The sequence below is a fragment of the Parasteatoda tepidariorum genome, chromosome 4 (genome assembly GCF_982258835.1).
Source record: "Parasteatoda tepidariorum strain Cologne lab strain chromosome 4, Ptep-v5.0, whole genome shotgun sequence".
Classification (NCBI taxonomy): domain Eukaryota; kingdom Metazoa; phylum Arthropoda; class Arachnida; order Araneae; family Theridiidae; genus Parasteatoda; species Parasteatoda tepidariorum.
The window spans coordinates 84,941,110-84,960,042 of record NC_141758.1 but is presented as its reverse complement, the minus strand read 5'-3'; the positions used below and the strand labels follow the sequence as shown (position 1 = coordinate 84,960,042).

The following is an 18,933-nucleotide window of genomic DNA, read 5'->3' as shown; positions in this document are numbered from 1 at the left end:
CCATCAAGAAGTCCTCTACAAAGACTAGTTTGTCTCAATGTTTGATCCAGGAATTCCCTTGTATTCTGCGTTGAGCTCAAAATCGATGCGAGCTACATAGTTGAACATCTACAGTCGTAAACTTGGAACTGGGGCTGCTGTTCAACATCAGTTATAAAATAAAATAAAAAAACAAGCAAATTAAAAGAATTTAAAATTACTCACCGATTAGTTAAAAAACCAAAGGCAGGTAGGTATTATATGTTCAGCTTCTTCTCCAAAAATTAACAAGAAACTTTCGATGTATTTCTTCAGAAAAAATGCATCTAAAATCAAAAGAAAAGTTATTTAATAGCTGAAAATAATGTAAAAAATGCAGGTTTAAAAAAGTATTTTCAAAACTAACTTAATTAACAAGATATTTGCAAGTATAACAACGCAAAAAAGTTTTATTTTCAGATATCATAAGCAATAGATAAAATGTTTATTCTTAAGTAATTTATTCTTCGGAGATACATAACTTTTTCAATTAAACTATTGAATTTATTAAAGCCCTGCCTGCCCGGTAAACTGTAACTTGTTTTATTAGCATTGCTGTTTCATCAAAAGTTTTGTTGAAACACAACCGCTTAAACAAAAAGTTTATTTAGCAGCTCTAAATGTTACGACTCTTATTTTTAAAGCAATAAAACAAATTAAATAATAATAAAATGAAAAATAAGCGTGTATAAAGCACAAATAAAAGTACAGAAATGGACATACTATAGTTTATGTACTCTAAACAACAACCTTCCTCAGTGTCTAAACACCAAATGATAAGAGGTAAGTTAAGAGTAAAACGCATGCGCAAACGGTTTGACTACCAAAATGGTCGGTGGGATACTAGAAAGATCATTAACTAGTTAATGTTACATATATCTGCCTTCGGGATTCGAACCTCTGTCATTATTCCATTGCGAGTTAAACGCTCTATCCCCTGAGCCATCGCGGCCCTAATTTACAAGTTGCAAATTTAGTTATCACAAATGATCTCATGTTATTATCTAGTTAATGCTAATATGTAGTTAATTATCTTTTTAGTATCTCACCATTTTCCAATATTTGAAAGTCTATTCAAATTTAATCTTTTTCACCATGGTTCCCACCAAACCAGTCCCAATTATTTGTTTTTACTATCTTCAAACTTGTTCCACTGTCCCTATCAGCAAGGGTCTATCCAAAGTAAATTTACTACCGTTTAACAGTACCTTCTCAAATTCAACTTAGGAAAAACGGTAGTTTCACAAAATACTTTTAAAAAAAACCGTTGGCGTTGCAATCTATGGAAAAGAGGAGCTTTTCTGCCAGCTGAAAAAGGTAGCACGTATTTGATCAGATAGTGCAATGGGGTAAACCTACTAACTGCTTGCTTACGCGATATCAAGGCAAACTTTTTTCTTAGCTGAATTTTTTTTAAATGAAACAACGAGGCTCTCCCTGTGTAAACTATACTGGAAGTCGAAATTCGAACATTTATTCTAGACATTCGAACATTATCTTATCTTAAACACTATTGTAAATTTATTCTAACTAACCTTTATTTTTTATGAAAAATTTTTTTCACGGTGAAACTTTTCTCAATGACCTAGTCGAAAATATTCTCCCTATGAAAATAACTTTTAGTGTTTGTACTGTAAATGCATGTTTTTATTAAATTCAAGTTGAAATTTAACTATGGACAATGATTTTTAAATTTGGATACAATTCTAAGCCCAAAATTTTACAATAGCAAAATTATTTTTGAAAATATTTTCTTACTTTATCTTACTTTTGTGCTGATTTTTAATGTAATTTTTAATCTTCACAAATTAAGTCTAAATTTTCAAAAATTATGTACCTCTCAAAAAAATCTAGACAGACCCCTGTGGACAAACAACTTAGCACGTATTTCTTTTCTTCCTCTTTACTTTTCATCATTTAGTGTTTACTTTTTTTTAGTAGACAATGAAGATGGTTTCTTGTTTATTAAACTAAAACTATAGTATGTCCTTTTCTGTACTTTCGTTTGTGTATTATTTGTTTTTTGCTTTAGCTTACATAGTACCAAGTATACCTTATAATTTTTGGAACATTTATTTACTCTACAATTTATTTCTATTCATTGTGGGTATAAAACCAACAAAGTGGGTAAAACCTTGGTGATTAAATCACCAAAATATTCTATTATATATTCTATTATAAATTCTATTCTATAATATTCCATTATAAAATAGAATTTAAAATATTCTATTTTATAAGAATTTATTGCTTCAAACAGCTTTCACAAACAAATGTTAAACACATCCCATAATTACAAATAATTTATCATTTTTTTACAACTTCAGATATATATTTAACTATTTTTCAACAACTCCATTTAAGTATTTAACTATACTAGATATGTATTTAACTATTTTGTTATCCAATTCTATTTATTTAAACGGATGTTAGCAATATGTCTAGAGTAATAGGGATAAATTTTAGGCTAAATGATACCATACATTTTGAGAGAGATATCCCCCACATTAGTCCCTAACGATAATTCAACTTTTAATCGGAACTCGTAGAATTTAATTAGAGAATATTGTTCGTTTAATAATTTTGTATCTTTTTCCAAGAGTCGAGTAAATAATATTATTCTCTATTATAAAATCCGAAAATAATAATAATAAAAACTTTAAACTTTTTGATAACTTTTTTAAAACTAACTTACGGAAAAGGGTAATAAATTATAAATTTCATTTTTTGTTCTTGATTTGAATAAATTAAGCATGCTTTCAAAATATGCATGGAAAATAATCAAATACAATTTTTTTAGAAATGCTCCTTAACTTAATATATTAGAAATCACAATTTTTATTTTACGATAAACATCTCAGAGAATAGGATTGAAAAAAAAAGCCTCATTAAAAATAAAGAAAGAAAAAAGCACACGATTAGCATATCGTTCACAAAATAGGTAGTTTAAAATTTTATTCTTTCAAAATAATCTCATTTAAAACATCGCGTGTTTTCAATGATGAATAGCAGGTTCGTTATCTCGAGTTTTTCATTCCCAGTTAATAAGAATGAAAGAGCTTAATGGTAACGTTTTCAATTATTTCCAACTATTTCTTTTGATAAATGGTCTTACGGTGCTGTTCAGTTTTGTTTATTGTTCAAATGCGATATTAAGATAAATTGAGGGTCTTTCAAACTTCTTAAACGCGATTCTTTTAAGAATTCGTTTATTTATAAATTAATGATAGGGATTTAAATATTGCTGGAATGCAGATTTGATTCCTCGATGTAAAGAAGCATTTTTAAAAATGAAATACAACCAAATTTATTTTAAACAAATATTTTTCAATTTCCAATTTTTAACTAAATAGTTCTTTTTAATGAAAATTAATCAAAATATTAATCAAATTCTTTTTTATCAAAAACAGTATCTGCGACTTTAAATTTAATTTAAAATCATACATAATGCGTATTTTTACATTGTTTTACACCACAACGATATATAATAGTTCTATAAGACTATTTTAGGCTTTCTTGAACCATATTAAAGTTCAACATATCATTCTATTTGAACTATATGGTTCAACCATGTATATAATGCATTCCATATATATGCTTACCATATATATGAAATATTATTATGTATCAAAACGCTACAAAATTACACATTGTATATATAAAATGAAAAACAAATGTATTCATATGCGTAATTGTATACATAAAATGAAAAACAAATGTATTCATATGTGTAATTGTATACATAAAATGAATAACAAATGTATTTATTTTATGTATACAATTACACATATTGTCCTTTGCTAAATTATGTCTTGACAAACATATAACTTTTTTTATATTTTTACTTAACTATTTGCTTTAACATATTTTGTAGCTTATTTTTTTAAGTTAGTTCTTCTAAAAAAAATAATTAAAAAAAAATTTTTTTCTTGGAAAAAAAGTGCCAGTTGTTATTTTTAATCACTTTATAAGTTTTATATTATTAATTTATTTCTTTATTAACATTAAACAGATAATAAAACAATGTTGACATAAATGATAAACCACAAAACATTATTATCCATGTAAAAAAAAAGTATTTTAGTTACAATGTTATAAAATGAAGCCTGACACTTATTAAAGTTCAGCGATTATTTTTTAATTTCAACTTCTAAAATACTTAATTCCCCAAAGAATATTTTTCAAAACAATGGGACCAAGAATCTAAATTGATCAAAATAAAATAATTTTAAGATATAGAGCACTATGTAATTAAACATTTCCTCCAATAAATAACTAAAATAAAACAAATACTGAAACATGAGGCATAGCATTTTACTATGATTCGAAAAAAAAGAACAATGGAAAACGAAGAAAATTAGTTTAACCTGCACTAAAATTAAGTGAATTCTAAAGAATATTACAATAGCAAATTTACAATATTTGCATGACACAGAACTTGAAGAGTTTGAGAAAAACAATACCTTTATCCAAGACAAAAGCAATAAAAAAGTGATTTGAAATCTGATGGTTTCACTTAAGCTTTTGTACAATGACCAAAATGATAGGGGGAAAAAAACAAAAAAAAAACTATTTCTGCGAACTGGAGAACATACTAAACAGTCTTTTTTTTGCATTGCATCAAGTATTATAGTAAAAAATGTAATTAATTCTTCAAATGAATTAAACATGAAATCAATTAGAAAAGTAATAGAATTCTGATAACTTGAGATTCTATAGTTCTGAGAGAAAAACTGAATTAATTAGCTTGATTACTAATCAGGCTCATTAGAAACAGACTCCTTACAAATAAAATATTTCATTTTGCACTGTCATGCGGTAAATTTTAGTAAATAAACCAATTATTATTTTTTTTTAGATCGAAGCAACATAAAAATATATTTGAAACACTCGAAATTATTTTTTAAAATTTGAAAACAAAATATATAGCAGGATATTTTGCGTTTCAGGTTTAATAAAAGTAAGTCTTTTTCCGGTATGGATCAAGAATTTTCAAGAACATATTTTCATTTGGACTTATATGATATCTTTATTTTCTAGTTTTTAATTTTATGCATTTTAGGGTCTTGTTCAAGGCACTGTTTTGAGCCGATTTAAATATGTTGCTCCTAAAATAGTTATATTATTTAATGATATATAGAAACAAGAAAATTGATTTTGAAAATAGTATTTGGGCCATCAACAGTAAAATTTGGTCCTTGCTTGGTATAGTGTATTGACTTCACAATAAAATATATCATTTATGCAATTTGTACAATTTACGGTTTTTTAACATCACTTAGATGAGAGATACAAATACTTTACTACAGTTATTTTAATGAAGGATATATCTTCTTAGATATCTTCGTAAGTAAAGATTTTCTTGTTATTATTTTGAAAAAAATATTCTTAATAGAAACATATGCAACATTTATTATAAATATTAGAGTATGCCTTCCCCAAAAATTTAATAGAAAATAAATTAGCAACTTAATAGCAATATTACTTAACTTTAAAGAAAAGAAAAATACTAATTTAAACTAAAAAATTTTAAATTCCGTTAACAACAAATGAACATAGTAAAAAATGCGTAGTAAAATAATCTTCGCTTATAACTTTAAATTCCGCTATTAATTACATAATACTATTAATACTTGTTAATTAGTATTGACATAATATTTAGTTTAAAGGTGGAATCGATTTATTGAGAAAATATTTATGAATTCAACCTTCAATCTACTGGAACAATGTTACAAAAAAGATATTCAACAGCAGACAGATGTTATTATAAGTGCTTAATACACTGAGATAAACTTCGGTTCAACTTTGCCCCACAATATTAGCTTTTTGAACCATAATACGAAGCAAATTTGCTGCAACTTTTACTAAGATGTTAAATTTAAAGACAATTTCCGTACAAATGCAGCATTAGCGTTGTGTAATCAAATTTAAGAAATACGATAATATTGTTAAACTTTTTTACATAATACCTTTGAAACCAGTGCAAGTCAAAAACCATTGCAAGTTTGCTGCAGCTTTATTAAGGTATTAAACTATTTTTCCATTTAAATTGAGCCAAAGGTTTAATTAATGTTAAAAACACAATAATTAAGGTTAAAAATTGCTCCATAATATCAGCCCTTGGATTCATAATACGGTGTAGGTTTGCTGCAATCTTAATAAGGTGTTAAATCAAACCATTTTTCAGTTTCAATTGTGATAGACCAGTGGCTATCAACTGATGGCCCGCGAAACCTTTTTTTGCGGCCCGCGAACTGAAATATATTAGTTGTCATTTTCGTATAAAATCTATGTCGATTTAAAATACTTTTCTTTCATTAAAAAAAAAACTAATTTCTTCGTTTCTGTGAAATTTAACATGCCAACGGTGCAAAAATAATTATTTCTCAGGTTTTGTATCGAAGAAAATATTTAATCCAATACAAAAATAATCGTGTATGTTGCTCTTTTTTTATTCCGTTTCATTTATTTATTTATTTTTTGAATTTTGTGAACATAATTTAGCATGTGCGTATCTGAGAGTAATATTTAATGTTCTTTCAAACATAAAAGAGTTCAGTCCTATATAAAATTTTGAAGAAGTTGCGGCCGGCCACTTAACTGATGTTTCTAATTGCGGCGGCCCCCGGCCTCATGTAAGTTGAAAACCCCTGAGATAGAGTATAACTTAATCAAATTTAAGAAACACGATAATATGGCAAAACAAACACCATATTAGATGGCAGCAAATTTCGCTCAACATGCACCAAAATTCAGATAATGGTGTAGTATAAAAAGGGAGTACAACAGAAAATTCTGGAATTTTCAGTTCTGCCCAACCCTCTTTGGTATACAATGTCTGTGATAGCTTTTCAGCGAAATATCTGCAATATCAGATGTCGGGGCCATGTGCTACTCGTCTCTTAGAAAGAAAAAAAAAGTACCCCCTTCTTTCATACCATCACCTCTTTTGGTGAAACTAGAGAAGACACAGTCGATATCTGTCATCTTCTGTACTTAACAGACATAGGTTTCTCAAAAACGTCTGGGTTCCCCAAACCATAGAAGTGTATGGGGACATCTGGGGAAAAAAATCGTATATCATGGATTATGAGAGCAAAAAAGCAGCTAAGAAATGTGCAGTATGTGATAAAAGCAATAAAACTGTTTTGTAGATGCTTGTCGTCGGCCAAAGAGCTCATTTGTTGAAAGAAATATCCTTTTCTATTTATAGATTTCATATCGTAGAAAGTTAAGATTAATCTGACTTGAAGTTAACGAGGTGTAATTTTTTTTATATATATGACAGGTAAATTAAATGTTATTTTAATGTGTCATGTTATTTTAATGATAGAGACGTTACAGTCGGTCCAAAAGTGGAAGAGTTCTGTAATTTATTATGCTTAAAAGCCTTGTAATTTTTTTAGAATAAAATATTGTCTTTTACTTAAAGCGTTGCAAAAATTCTAAAATTATATATATTAGGGTTGTAAAAAAGTTTTTTTTTTTGTAAACTGCAAAAAAATGAGTAAATAAATAATAAATTAAAAAACTGCAGTTATAACAAGAAAATTTATTATAATCCAGAATTTCGCAAAAGGATATAGCTTCTTTTTATGTTGTGTGTTTTAAGTTTGTTCGTTCTTGTAATATTCTTCTTTAGTAATACTAATGTATTAACGTACTTGTTTAGCAGGGTTCACCGAAACCTGGGTTTTAAAGAAGAAAAAAAAAACCATTCCCGCATGGGTTTTATGATGAAAAAAACAAATTTTGCCTGGGGATAAATGAATTTTTCTGAGTTTTCATGAAGAACTCCAGTTTTGCCCAAAGATAATTGGTTTTTTTTCCAAACATGCATACTTATAGTTTTATACTATATATAAGTATACTATAGTATAACATATAGTATAGAAACTGAAAAAATATTGCTTGATTATTACCGAAGGGATTAATAAAAAAAATTATTATGAGAATAACTATTTCAGTCATTTTTCTGCCTTCTAATGTAAAAATAAATAGCATAATGATGAAGTTACTGAATGATGATTATTTGTTAAGTGTAAAACCCGATATGTTCTGAGATTAGTTTTAAATAATTAATAACGAAGTTAATGAATGGATCTTCTAAAAGCATCGTATAAATTCAAGAAATGAAAAGTAAATACATTTCTGTAGTCAATGGTGTGTTCAATTGTATTTTTCAATTTAAGAATTATTTATTTTATTATGAGTTTCTGCCTGCGCAACAGAGGGCGCTGTAACCATTCAAAATTAAAAATTATGAATAAGTAAACACTTGTAGGTAGGCAAAGAATCGGTACGAAATGATTTTAGAGAAGCCTAATATTATCACACCATTATGTTTTTTTATTGTTTACAATTGTTTAATTTGTTTCATTGTTTACAATTTTTTGATTTGTTTTATTGTTTACTATTGTTTAATTTTTTTTATTGTTTACAATTTTTTAATTTGTTTTATTGTTTACAATTGTTTAATTTTTTTTATTGTTTAAAATTTTTTAATTTGTTTTATTGTTTACAATTGTTTAATTTGTTTTATTGTTTACAATTTTTTAATTTGTTTCATTGTTTACAATTGTTTAATTTGCCTTATTGTTTACAATTGTTTAATTTGTTTTATTGTTTACAATTGTTTAATTTGATTCGCATTAGCTTTGAGCTATTTTATTCATTGCACCATTCTATACTGAATCATTTTGCAATAAAGATTTTACAATATATAAAAAATTATCATCTGGTATCTTTATTATACATTTTGCTTTTGAAATGAACGAAAAAATTATTAAATTTTAAACATTTGCTTTCCAACCATTCCAAGTATATAATTTAAGATTTTAATGGAAATGCTCATTAAATTTAATTAATTATATAGGAATAAACGTATCATGAATAAGCAATATCTACAATATGTGTTGACTTTCAATTAATAAATAATATCATTATATGTTCACTATATAATCCAATTTTCCAAGCATTCCAAGTATATAATTTAAGATTTTAATGGAAAGGCTCATTAAATTTAATTAATTATGTAGGAATAAACGTATCACGAATAAGCAATATCTACAAAATGTGTCGACTTTCAACTAATAAATAATTCCATTATATGTTCACTATATGATTCAATTTTTTTGTAATCAACAAAATTTTACCAAATAAAACAGCATAAAAAATAAGATTCACAAAAAGAAATAAAACATATTTTTGGAACTTGTTAAAATGTAATATACAAACTTAATCTCAAGTGTCATGACAATTTCATTAAATTTAAAATATCAGAAAGTCACTATTTATTTCTTTTTATTGAAATATTTAAACACAACCAAGTTTTTCTGCTTTTCAGTCCCTAGGCTGTTTTACAGTACAGCGCAGTTGTAGATGAAAGAGGTAATAAAGATCAAGGGCTCTGCAATTCCGAGACCAACGACATGATGTGTTCAATCTTAAGCACTGACTGCCTTTACACACGCTGATACCCATCGACTTGAAGATGAGTGAACTTCAAAGCCAATACCGAGGATAGAACCCCAGTCCGTAACACCGCTTAGTACCTTAACCACATTAACATTGTGTCAACCTGGCAATATTAAGATAACAAGACTAGAATAGGTTGTAAAGATTGGTGACTTAAGTATTTTTTAATCGTAAACAAATTTATTTTTAAAACTCTACAAACAAAACAAACTTCATCAAAACTCTTGAAGCCAGCGAACTTACATTTACATATTCTTCATTAATGAAATCTAACATCAAAACAAACTCCATCTCTAGGTGTGTGTTCTCCACATATAAAAGGAGAGGCAATGTTTCCTTTTTTTTTATTTCACACAATTACCTCGGGGCTTATATAAAAGAGATGGCGAAGGCCAAATCTTTCATCCAACAAACGCTACGTGCACTTGTACCTGAGAATAAAGTTGTGTCTTTTATGTTGAATTTTACGCCCGCTAAGTATGCTGGTCACGCTACTTTTCTTTTCTCATGGAGAAGATACTGTGGCCATTAAATGTTCGAGACACGAAAGGTGCGTCCATTACATGTTCATTGTGGCAGAAATGCATCTTTTCTCCTACACATTTCCGATTTTGGAATAAAACGATGCCTCACCATGAATGCCAATGGAATTTCCTTTGATGACAGATTATGTTTTCGATTTTATTTCGATGCATCAAAAATAGAAATAATTTTCTACTGTATTCCATGTGTTTCATATTACATTCAGCTTAGTGTATATTTGAATAATCTAATGCAGCAGTTCCCAAATAGTGTTCTCGGAACACTTGAGTTTGATGGAAAAAGGGTTCCGATAGTCAAGAATTTTTTTATTTAATATTTCTGAAATTTGTACCTATATTTAAGTTCAATCAATAATCCATTATTTATTTATTATTTCGCTTGCCCTTATGAAATTATATTTAAAGTATAAAGCCAAAAAGAGAAAAATGAAAGAAATTATTTTTTTTTTTTTTTTTTTTTTGAATAACAGTAATGAAAAACTAAGTCGTAAAAAAACAGACATTTCTAAAATAATGCAATAGTATTTGTCATTGCGCTTTTCAATTCAAAAATAAAATAACTGAATTCTTTAATAAAGAAATATGCTTCCCTAATAACCATTTTCAACATTTAAAACAATTATATGTAACAGATTTTTATAACAATATATAAACAAACTTTTAGCTAAGATAGATTCATCTCCAAGACTGCGAATTCAACCGTCGAACATCGAACCAAATTTAAGATAATTAATCGATTAAGAATAGATAATTAAAAACGATGAAAAAATTACATTCACTATATTAAATTAAGTCTTAAAGTTAAAATAAAATAGTCTTTTAATGGTTAATACGTACACAATTGTCTTTATTTACTTTATTTATGAAGTCAGGGTTCCGCAAGGCAGAAAAAAATTAGGAACCGCAAATCTAATCCTTATTAAAATAGTTATTATAGTAATAATAGTATTACTATAAATATTGGTTTAAGTTTGTGCAAACTGTTTAGAAATTAGTTGAAGTTGAACATTAAAATAACCAAGAGGCCGTTCTTAAATGATATCACATTTCCCCCCAACATTTTTACCCTTCTTTTCTCCTTTGCGACTACGTTTCACACTTTAACATATACTTCCCACCATATATCCCGCTATATTTCTTACTATATATACTCTATCTACATCATACTATATCATGCTATATTGCATAAACATATACTGACAGTTAAAAAACAAAACATTTATTATAGATTACGTTACAAATGTCATTCTTTAACTTACACTTATGTGTTTTACTGGTATTAGTGAGCATATCAATTATACTGATTAAATGTGTACTTATTTTGATGAAATAACATATAAAACCAAATAATATAAAAATATTTAATTTGCTGATTTCGAATTATTTTAATTCAGCCAAAATGCGTGATGCCTTTCCCCTTTCTCCCTCTTGCAACAAAGTGTCACAATCCCACAAACCCTCTCCCTTAACTCCAAGCATGGAACATAATAGTTTAATATTACCCGATTGAAAACTGTCAAAATGACAGTTGACAAGTTTCAAGCGCATCAAAAATAGGCACCCATTTTCAAGACTTGACAGACGTGAATGTAACAATACAAAAATGATTTGGAAAAAAAAAGTAAAAAAGTATATCCTATTCTTTTAAAAAAAATGATAAAAAAACTAACCAGCAAGAGGCAGTTAAAAACTTAAGCATGTGTCATTTAAACACAATTAAAAAAATGCAGTTGTCTGTTCTAACTAATTATAACTACCTATTAAAACTAATTGCATGTGTTCTGGAACAATTGGTAGACAATAGAATGAGTATTATAATGGCACAATTGAAGTTGTTTTAACATGCTAACTAATAACAATTATCAAACGGATAATGAAATTAATCTCAAGAGATAAATTAACATCAAATGCTAATAACTCTATTAATCAAAAATATAATTATATCAATTCTCATCGGTCAGTGAACTGCAAGTGTCAATTTTTATTTTATTTACTGGCCAAATAAAAAGTCATTATAAACTGCGACCGTGTCTCATCCACACCATCACGTTCTTCCACCCTTCTCTCCCCCAACTCATTCCTTAATTATATTTTGAAGTTCGATGGCTGAAGGCAAGGTAAGAAGGAAGCTAGGCCTTCCGCCAGGAACATAATTCTAGTTTAAATCGAGTCGAGTTGAGTTGTTACTACTTGTAGTACCTAAGCCGAGTTGAAAAAGATTATTTTGACCTTGGAAAAATTTTTTCATTGTGATTGGGTAAACATTTTATGGGTGTGTATCTTTGATAAAAAAAATAAAAAAAAACGAATGAAATTTAAGAACAGTTTGCACGAGCTCTGAAGAAAATTTGAAATGAAAATAACAGGCTGTTAACAAAACGTGGTTATGAGTACTTGCTAAAGAATAATGATTTAAATAAGTATGATATGTTTATTCTGTTGCAAAAATACATATGTGACTAGTAAAACATTAGAGTTGTTTACATGTAAATTTTGAGGGTTAGGGTTGAGAACAGCTTTTCAAATAGAAATTTTGAAAAATAGGGGAGAGTCGGGTAGCCCCGCCCACTTAAGGAGTATTGCTTATATTTCAGAATAATATTGAGTAATAATCAATATTTTTGTATGTTTCTATTGTTTTATTATCTAATTAAATAATGCAAAAAGAATAAACCAAAAAAAGAATAGTTTAACTTAAAAAAATAGAAATTTAAAAAAACAGCTCTTTTCAAAATGTATCGGGTAGCCCCGCTCAGTTACAAAAATTATGTTTTTTGACTATTTTTTCAGGTGTAAATGAAAATGACCAATGTATTGACAATAGATAAACCTCGTTTATCATTTTTATCACAAAATTATTTTATTTATTACATATTTATATACTTTTAGTGAATTCTATCATTTAATAACAATATTTGTTGTTAAAAATACTTATAACATTCAAATTTGAAGCAATAAAATAATAATCTTTGCAACCGTACATTTATCGACGAAATAAAATTGGGCGGTGATGCCCGACATTCATGTGAGCGGGGCTACCCGAAATCCAATTTTTTTGTAAATTTGTAATTACTCGAACAATTTCTCACATATAAACTTCTTTCTTTGTGCAAATTAAACTTAAGACTACATACTTTAATGCTGTATGTATAGAAAAAATTATTTTTTTAGTATTAAAATGAAGTTTAATCGAAACATTCAACCAATTTTTCTTAATTTCATGACTACTGTATTCAACATACTTTCGAAACTATTGTCTATCATGTTAACAGTTTCATAAATAGTTGAAACTTCGAAAACAATTTTTTTTAATATAACAATTAATGTCCGATGGCCCATTGACTTGAAAAAATATTCTATACAAATGAAATTGACATTGGGCGGGGGTACCCGCTGGAAGGGGCTACCCGACTCTCCCGTATATATATTTCGAATAAAAAAGGAGTGGCTTTTATCAGCTGCAAAGAACTATATTTAGTGAAGATTTCAGCATTTAAAAACTTTTTACCAAGATCAAGCTTAGAATTACTCCAGTCATAAAACAACTTAACCGAGAACAGTAGCATATAGAGATGCTTGAAAAATATTGGCTAACTAGCTGGTTTGATGCCCCTGAAAGGATGGTGTACATTCACAGAAGGAAAAAAGTTTTTTTTTTTTCAAAACGAGAAATATAGGAAATAAAAGTCTAAATACTTATGTTAAATTATTTTTACATTAATGAAATGCAAGTGGAATATACTTCAAGGGGAAAAATTCATTATTTACAACAAAATATTAATCTATTTTTTCTTAAATGCAAATTTTTCTATTGTAATAATATAAAAATACGTTATTAAATTTGCTCGAAAATCATATTTTATTCTTTATCAAAAATTTCACTTGAAATATTTGCCAATTAAAATATTTAATTTCCTAATAAAGTCGAAGTTGGTCGTCGTTAATTTGATGTTCCTTTTGGTTAGTGCTGACCATAGAACGATCTAACTCGGAACTGTTGAGGTCCCTAGCAGACCTTGCTGGGAACTGCCCACGTAAGGGCTGAGAACTTATCCAGGTTTTTGAAACTATCTAACCTAGAACAACCCAGATTCTCGAACGAAGATCTTGGAACTCATTGAGGTTCTAGGACGATCTAGTTAAGAGCTATATTACCCAAGATCTACAGCGATCTAGCTGGAATTGATACCCCAGTTCATGAATGACTGTTTGATATATATTTGTACTATAAAAATGTCCTAAAACGTTATGCCTGAACACTGAACACATCTATCATGAACATATCAATACATCCTTAAATAGCATCACAGTTTAAAATACTACTTAGTAATTCTCTTACTCAATAATAATGTTTTATAACACTTAAATTTTAATAAAAAAATTCCAAGCAGTATAAGTCCATAGAATAATTCAAATAAAATAGTCAACATTTCTGCCAACTTTAACTATTCAAATTGTTATATGATATTGCTGCAGAAATACTTGTTGTTGAACCACCGATAGATGGCGGAGTTTATCATTAGATTGTAACCGTAACCGCAAAAAAAGATTTAGTTAAAAAGCAAGAACATCTACATTGTAATGTAGTAGTAGTAATGCCTACCATTGTACCGTATTAATCATGTTAACGATTTAAATATATTCTTGTTACTTTCCCCTTGGTAATTATTGAGTAGTTTTCCTGTGCCATCAAGAAAACGAGAAAAAGGATATATTCACTAAAAATAGTAATAAATCTTCGGTGTATTTACCCTATTAGAATTGCTTTAAGTTGAAAAGCGAAAGTTGCTGTTGTCGTCGACCGTTAAAGCAGAGAGGGTGCGATTGTTCCTGTTTTTCAGTGGAGTCATTTATGCCCAAAAATTTGCCACACCCATACGTCCCATCCATTTTATAGGGCGGACCCATTCACGTATCCATTCATTCATCCACAGTAATTTTGACCTGAACCAGAGAACGATTAATCTCCAATTCAGCACCCCCAGAGGTATAATTTGTCATGGGGGAAAGGAGGACTTTGTGATCCGATAAATTTAACATTCACCAGTCACCATTTACTACACGGAGAGTATTCAGCCTGTTGGATTCGAACTCCCATTCCCACGAACGTGAGTCCAGCACCCTGCCAACCAAGCTATCTCGGCCCCCAATTGTTATATCAGTCACAAAAAGTGTATTTTAATAACTATTTACAAAACTTTTCAAAGGAAATGCTGTCAACTTCTTCTGAAAATCATTCAATTTCTTGTATTATCCCTTGAGAATTTTTAAAATAAATGAAGAAAATTTTTTTGAAGCAAATCGGCTATTTTATTTATGAGTATATGGCACCCATTAATTAAAATAAATTTCTACAAGACGTGACACTTTGTGAAATTTTAAACATAAAAGAATTTTATTTTTTATTAAAAAGAGAATGATGGCCCTCCATCTACCTCGAGTTCTTTTTAACAATATTATTAACAAAATAGTTCTGAGCAATTTTAAAAACAAAGTAATTCTGAGCAACTGAACGTTTGAAAGAAAAGTTTCGACTAGATCAAACGCACTTAAAAGACAGTCTCTTTAAATTATATTTCGCTAAATGGAATCTACCCTTTACTCAAATGCACTTTCACTAGCTCTTACCTTTCTAAATCGATCGAATTTCCTGCTTTTGAATTCAGTTTTATTTCCTACCGATTCGAGTACTTTCGAACAAACGTAAGGGGGGAAAGACGGAAAGGAAAAAAAAGTACTCAAACACTTTTTTATCGAAATAAAACTCGCCAAAACAGTTTGCAACTGTATGTTTGGCGAATGAATTTTTTCCCCTTCTGTTTAACAAGGGGCAAAATAAGAGGCAGGAAGCATGGGGATGCTACAGAGGATGCAGCAGACATCAGGGATGGTGCCGTCTGTCACCATAGCAACAAACTGGCAATGTGGGGGTGGATAGATTTGGGAAAAGAAGATCGCCATCTTTATGATCGCGTGCGATAACGTTCGAGAACTGGCTCGTTGATTGAAGGCGACAGTACGTTTTTCGAATGTGAGAAAACCTCGATTAAGTGATATCAATTTTTATTAATTTAACCGATAAAAATCAACGGATGAAGTGAATAACAATTGAACAAATTTTCTGATATTTCATTTATTTATTTGTCAGATCGTCGAAAACTTTTTAAAAACAAAAAAAAGTGTTTATTTTAATTCTGATGTAATAAGCCATTTGAATTACTTAATCCCATAATTTCAAAGAATTATCATAATTCATAAGAATCCCATAATTTCAAAGAATTATCACAATTCATAAGAATCCCATAATTTAAAAGAATTATCATAATTCATAAGAATCCCATAATTTCAAAGAATTATCATAATTCATACGAATCCCATAATTTCAAAGCATGTATTTCAGTTATTTGCAGTACTCACACTGTTAGAATTTTCATTCAATAATAGAAAAATAACCGGCAGCGGTATGCCCATACAATTAACCCTAAAATGTTACGGTTAGGAATATTTCTTTACCTTTACGGTTAAGACACCATTTACAACAGGTACGGTGGAGGGAAAAAAAACCATTAATGCAAAGTTATACGGTTTTGTAACCATTTACAGCTAGCATGGTTTCAAAATCTAAAATGAAATTTAACTGAGAATTGGAGTTAGGTTATGCTCTCCTCCATGTTTTTATGAATTGTTTCGGAATATTTCTCTTTGCTCTGACGAAAAAGGATTTATAAATAACTTATAAATATATTTTTCGCTTATAAAAATAAATTATAACTATTTTATTCCATAACCCCACTTCAATATGATTGTGTAACTGAGAACAAAATCCAGTGTTTAGCAAAAGATTTTCGGTTCTGTTTTTTCTCTCCTTTTTTTAAAAAACTGCAATCGCGAAATTATTGAAAGCCTGGTGCTCTCACCCAATTAAGGGGACCTAATGACTTCGTTATTTCATTAAGATCATCCCCTTGCCGACAATGTGAAGATTTCGTGGTTTTCCTCTCTATGTAACGCAAATGCGGGTTAATTCCATCAAAAAGTCCTCCACGAAGGCTTGTTTGTCCCATTGCTTCATCCAGCAGTTTCCTGGGTTGGGTTCAAAATTACAAGGTTACTGAGTTGAACATTAATAGTCGTAAACCGACTGTTCAACGATGGTTATAAAATAAAATATTTTTGATCCATTTTCCTCTTTGAACAAAGTGTTACACTTCACCCTAGCCCCATATCCTACTATATCACATAAACATATACTAACAGTTCAGCAACAAAACACTACCTTATAGATTATAGTGTACATTTTATTTTTAAATTTTAACTACGTGTTTCAATGACTTAACTATCATACTGTGTATTTATTTTGTGTAAAATTAGATTACCACCAAAAGCATAATTAATATATAATAATATAAAATCATTTACATAAAGGAGCAAATAAAATTGTAGTTTTGAAATTTAAAATATTCTATTTCACATTATATCTATACTTTATGTACATGAAATACTTTTTAGAAGAATGAATTTTTTTTTAAAGCCTTAATATTAGTTTTATGGAATTGCCATCTCCTAACATTTGTCATATATTAGTTCATGCGAAGATAAAAAAAATTATATCCACAGTCTTAAAATCAAAATCATTTACTACAACTTTTCTTGCCAAGAAAAAGATATGTGCTCGTTCATCGAGTTCGTGGTTTTATTTTCTCCAATATGTGCGATGCCCCGATTCTTTTTGTACCTCTACCCTTTGTCCAAGCTTAACATACATATAAATGATCGGAAAAAAAGTAAATAATAATTAGAAATGCTTATATAAATCAATAATATAAAAGAAAAAAACACTCTATTTAAAATCATATGACATAATCTTTCATTCATGCAGTTAGAAACAATCGAATGGTTGATTTGGAAAACGCAAGAAATCTTTAATAATTTCAATATAAGGATTGCCCTTTTCCACTGCTTCATTAATTTTTGTGTGGTCACATGAACCAGAACAAAATGCTTCATCAGTCAAGGAAATTCAATTTACTAAAACAAACGTACTAGAACAAAATAGGAGTTTCTTTAGAATGAAAGGGTTCATTAAACTTCTAAGACCTATAAAAAAAAATTCGAACAAAATAATAGTGAAGCTCTTGATCAGAGCTAAATATAACAACAGACCTCAAAAAATATGTGTTCTCGTGACTATGACATATTGTTTATTAAAATAATTTTATCGTAAAAATGTAAAAATTAAAATGGTTGCTAAAATAAGATAATTTAATTTTGATTTTATCTTTATAGATTACCACTTTTCAATGATATAGTATAACCACTTCCACTTGGCTGGCAAACGAACGTGTTAAACTACCGCCCAATTTTCGTTTTAAAATCTTTGAATAGTATAAAATCCAATAAAACAGAATAAAGCTGAATTAAATTATTCAAATAACTTATCTTCTACAGCGATGTTTTTTCTTTTTCTGAATGATTACAATCGCCGACAGTAAAAAAATAAGCGAAACAGTGAAAAAAGAACAACATCAAATGTTGCTTCAGGTTTATTTTAATATTACTGCTCTATTCTTGGAAGTTATCAAAAATTAACCCCTACCTATTCTTAATTCTTTTCATCAAAGACGATAAAATATTAACATTTTTGATTCTCTCCCCCATTCATTACTCCTTCCCAACTGTAGAATGACTCTTAATTTGTATTTGCATTTTTAAATAATAGTTGAATTTCCAGTTCAATTAACTAGTAGTTCAATTTATAGTAAATTTTGACTTAAAGGTTTCTATGGAGAAAAATTAATCATAAAAATTTAATAACATTTGCCTTTGGCTAAAGGCCTGGTTTCTTAGGACAGGACGCCGTCAGCTGGAAATCAGCGCTAACCTCTGATTGGTCCATTTG

At 28.7% G+C, this 18,933-nt stretch overlaps 1 protein-coding gene across 1 annotated transcript in view; it reads right to left on the bottom strand.

The window, feature by feature from the left end:
* The window catches only part of LOC107441543 (neurotactin), a 90,536-nt gene that overhangs the window by 53,067 nt on the left and 18,536 nt on the right, over positions 1-18,933 (bottom strand). Inside the window, exon 2 of the mRNA XM_087161509.1 lies at positions 205-305. The gene's annotated coding sequence lies outside the window, so the exon portion shown is untranslated. The remainder of the gene's footprint in view (positions 1-204; positions 306-18,933) is intronic.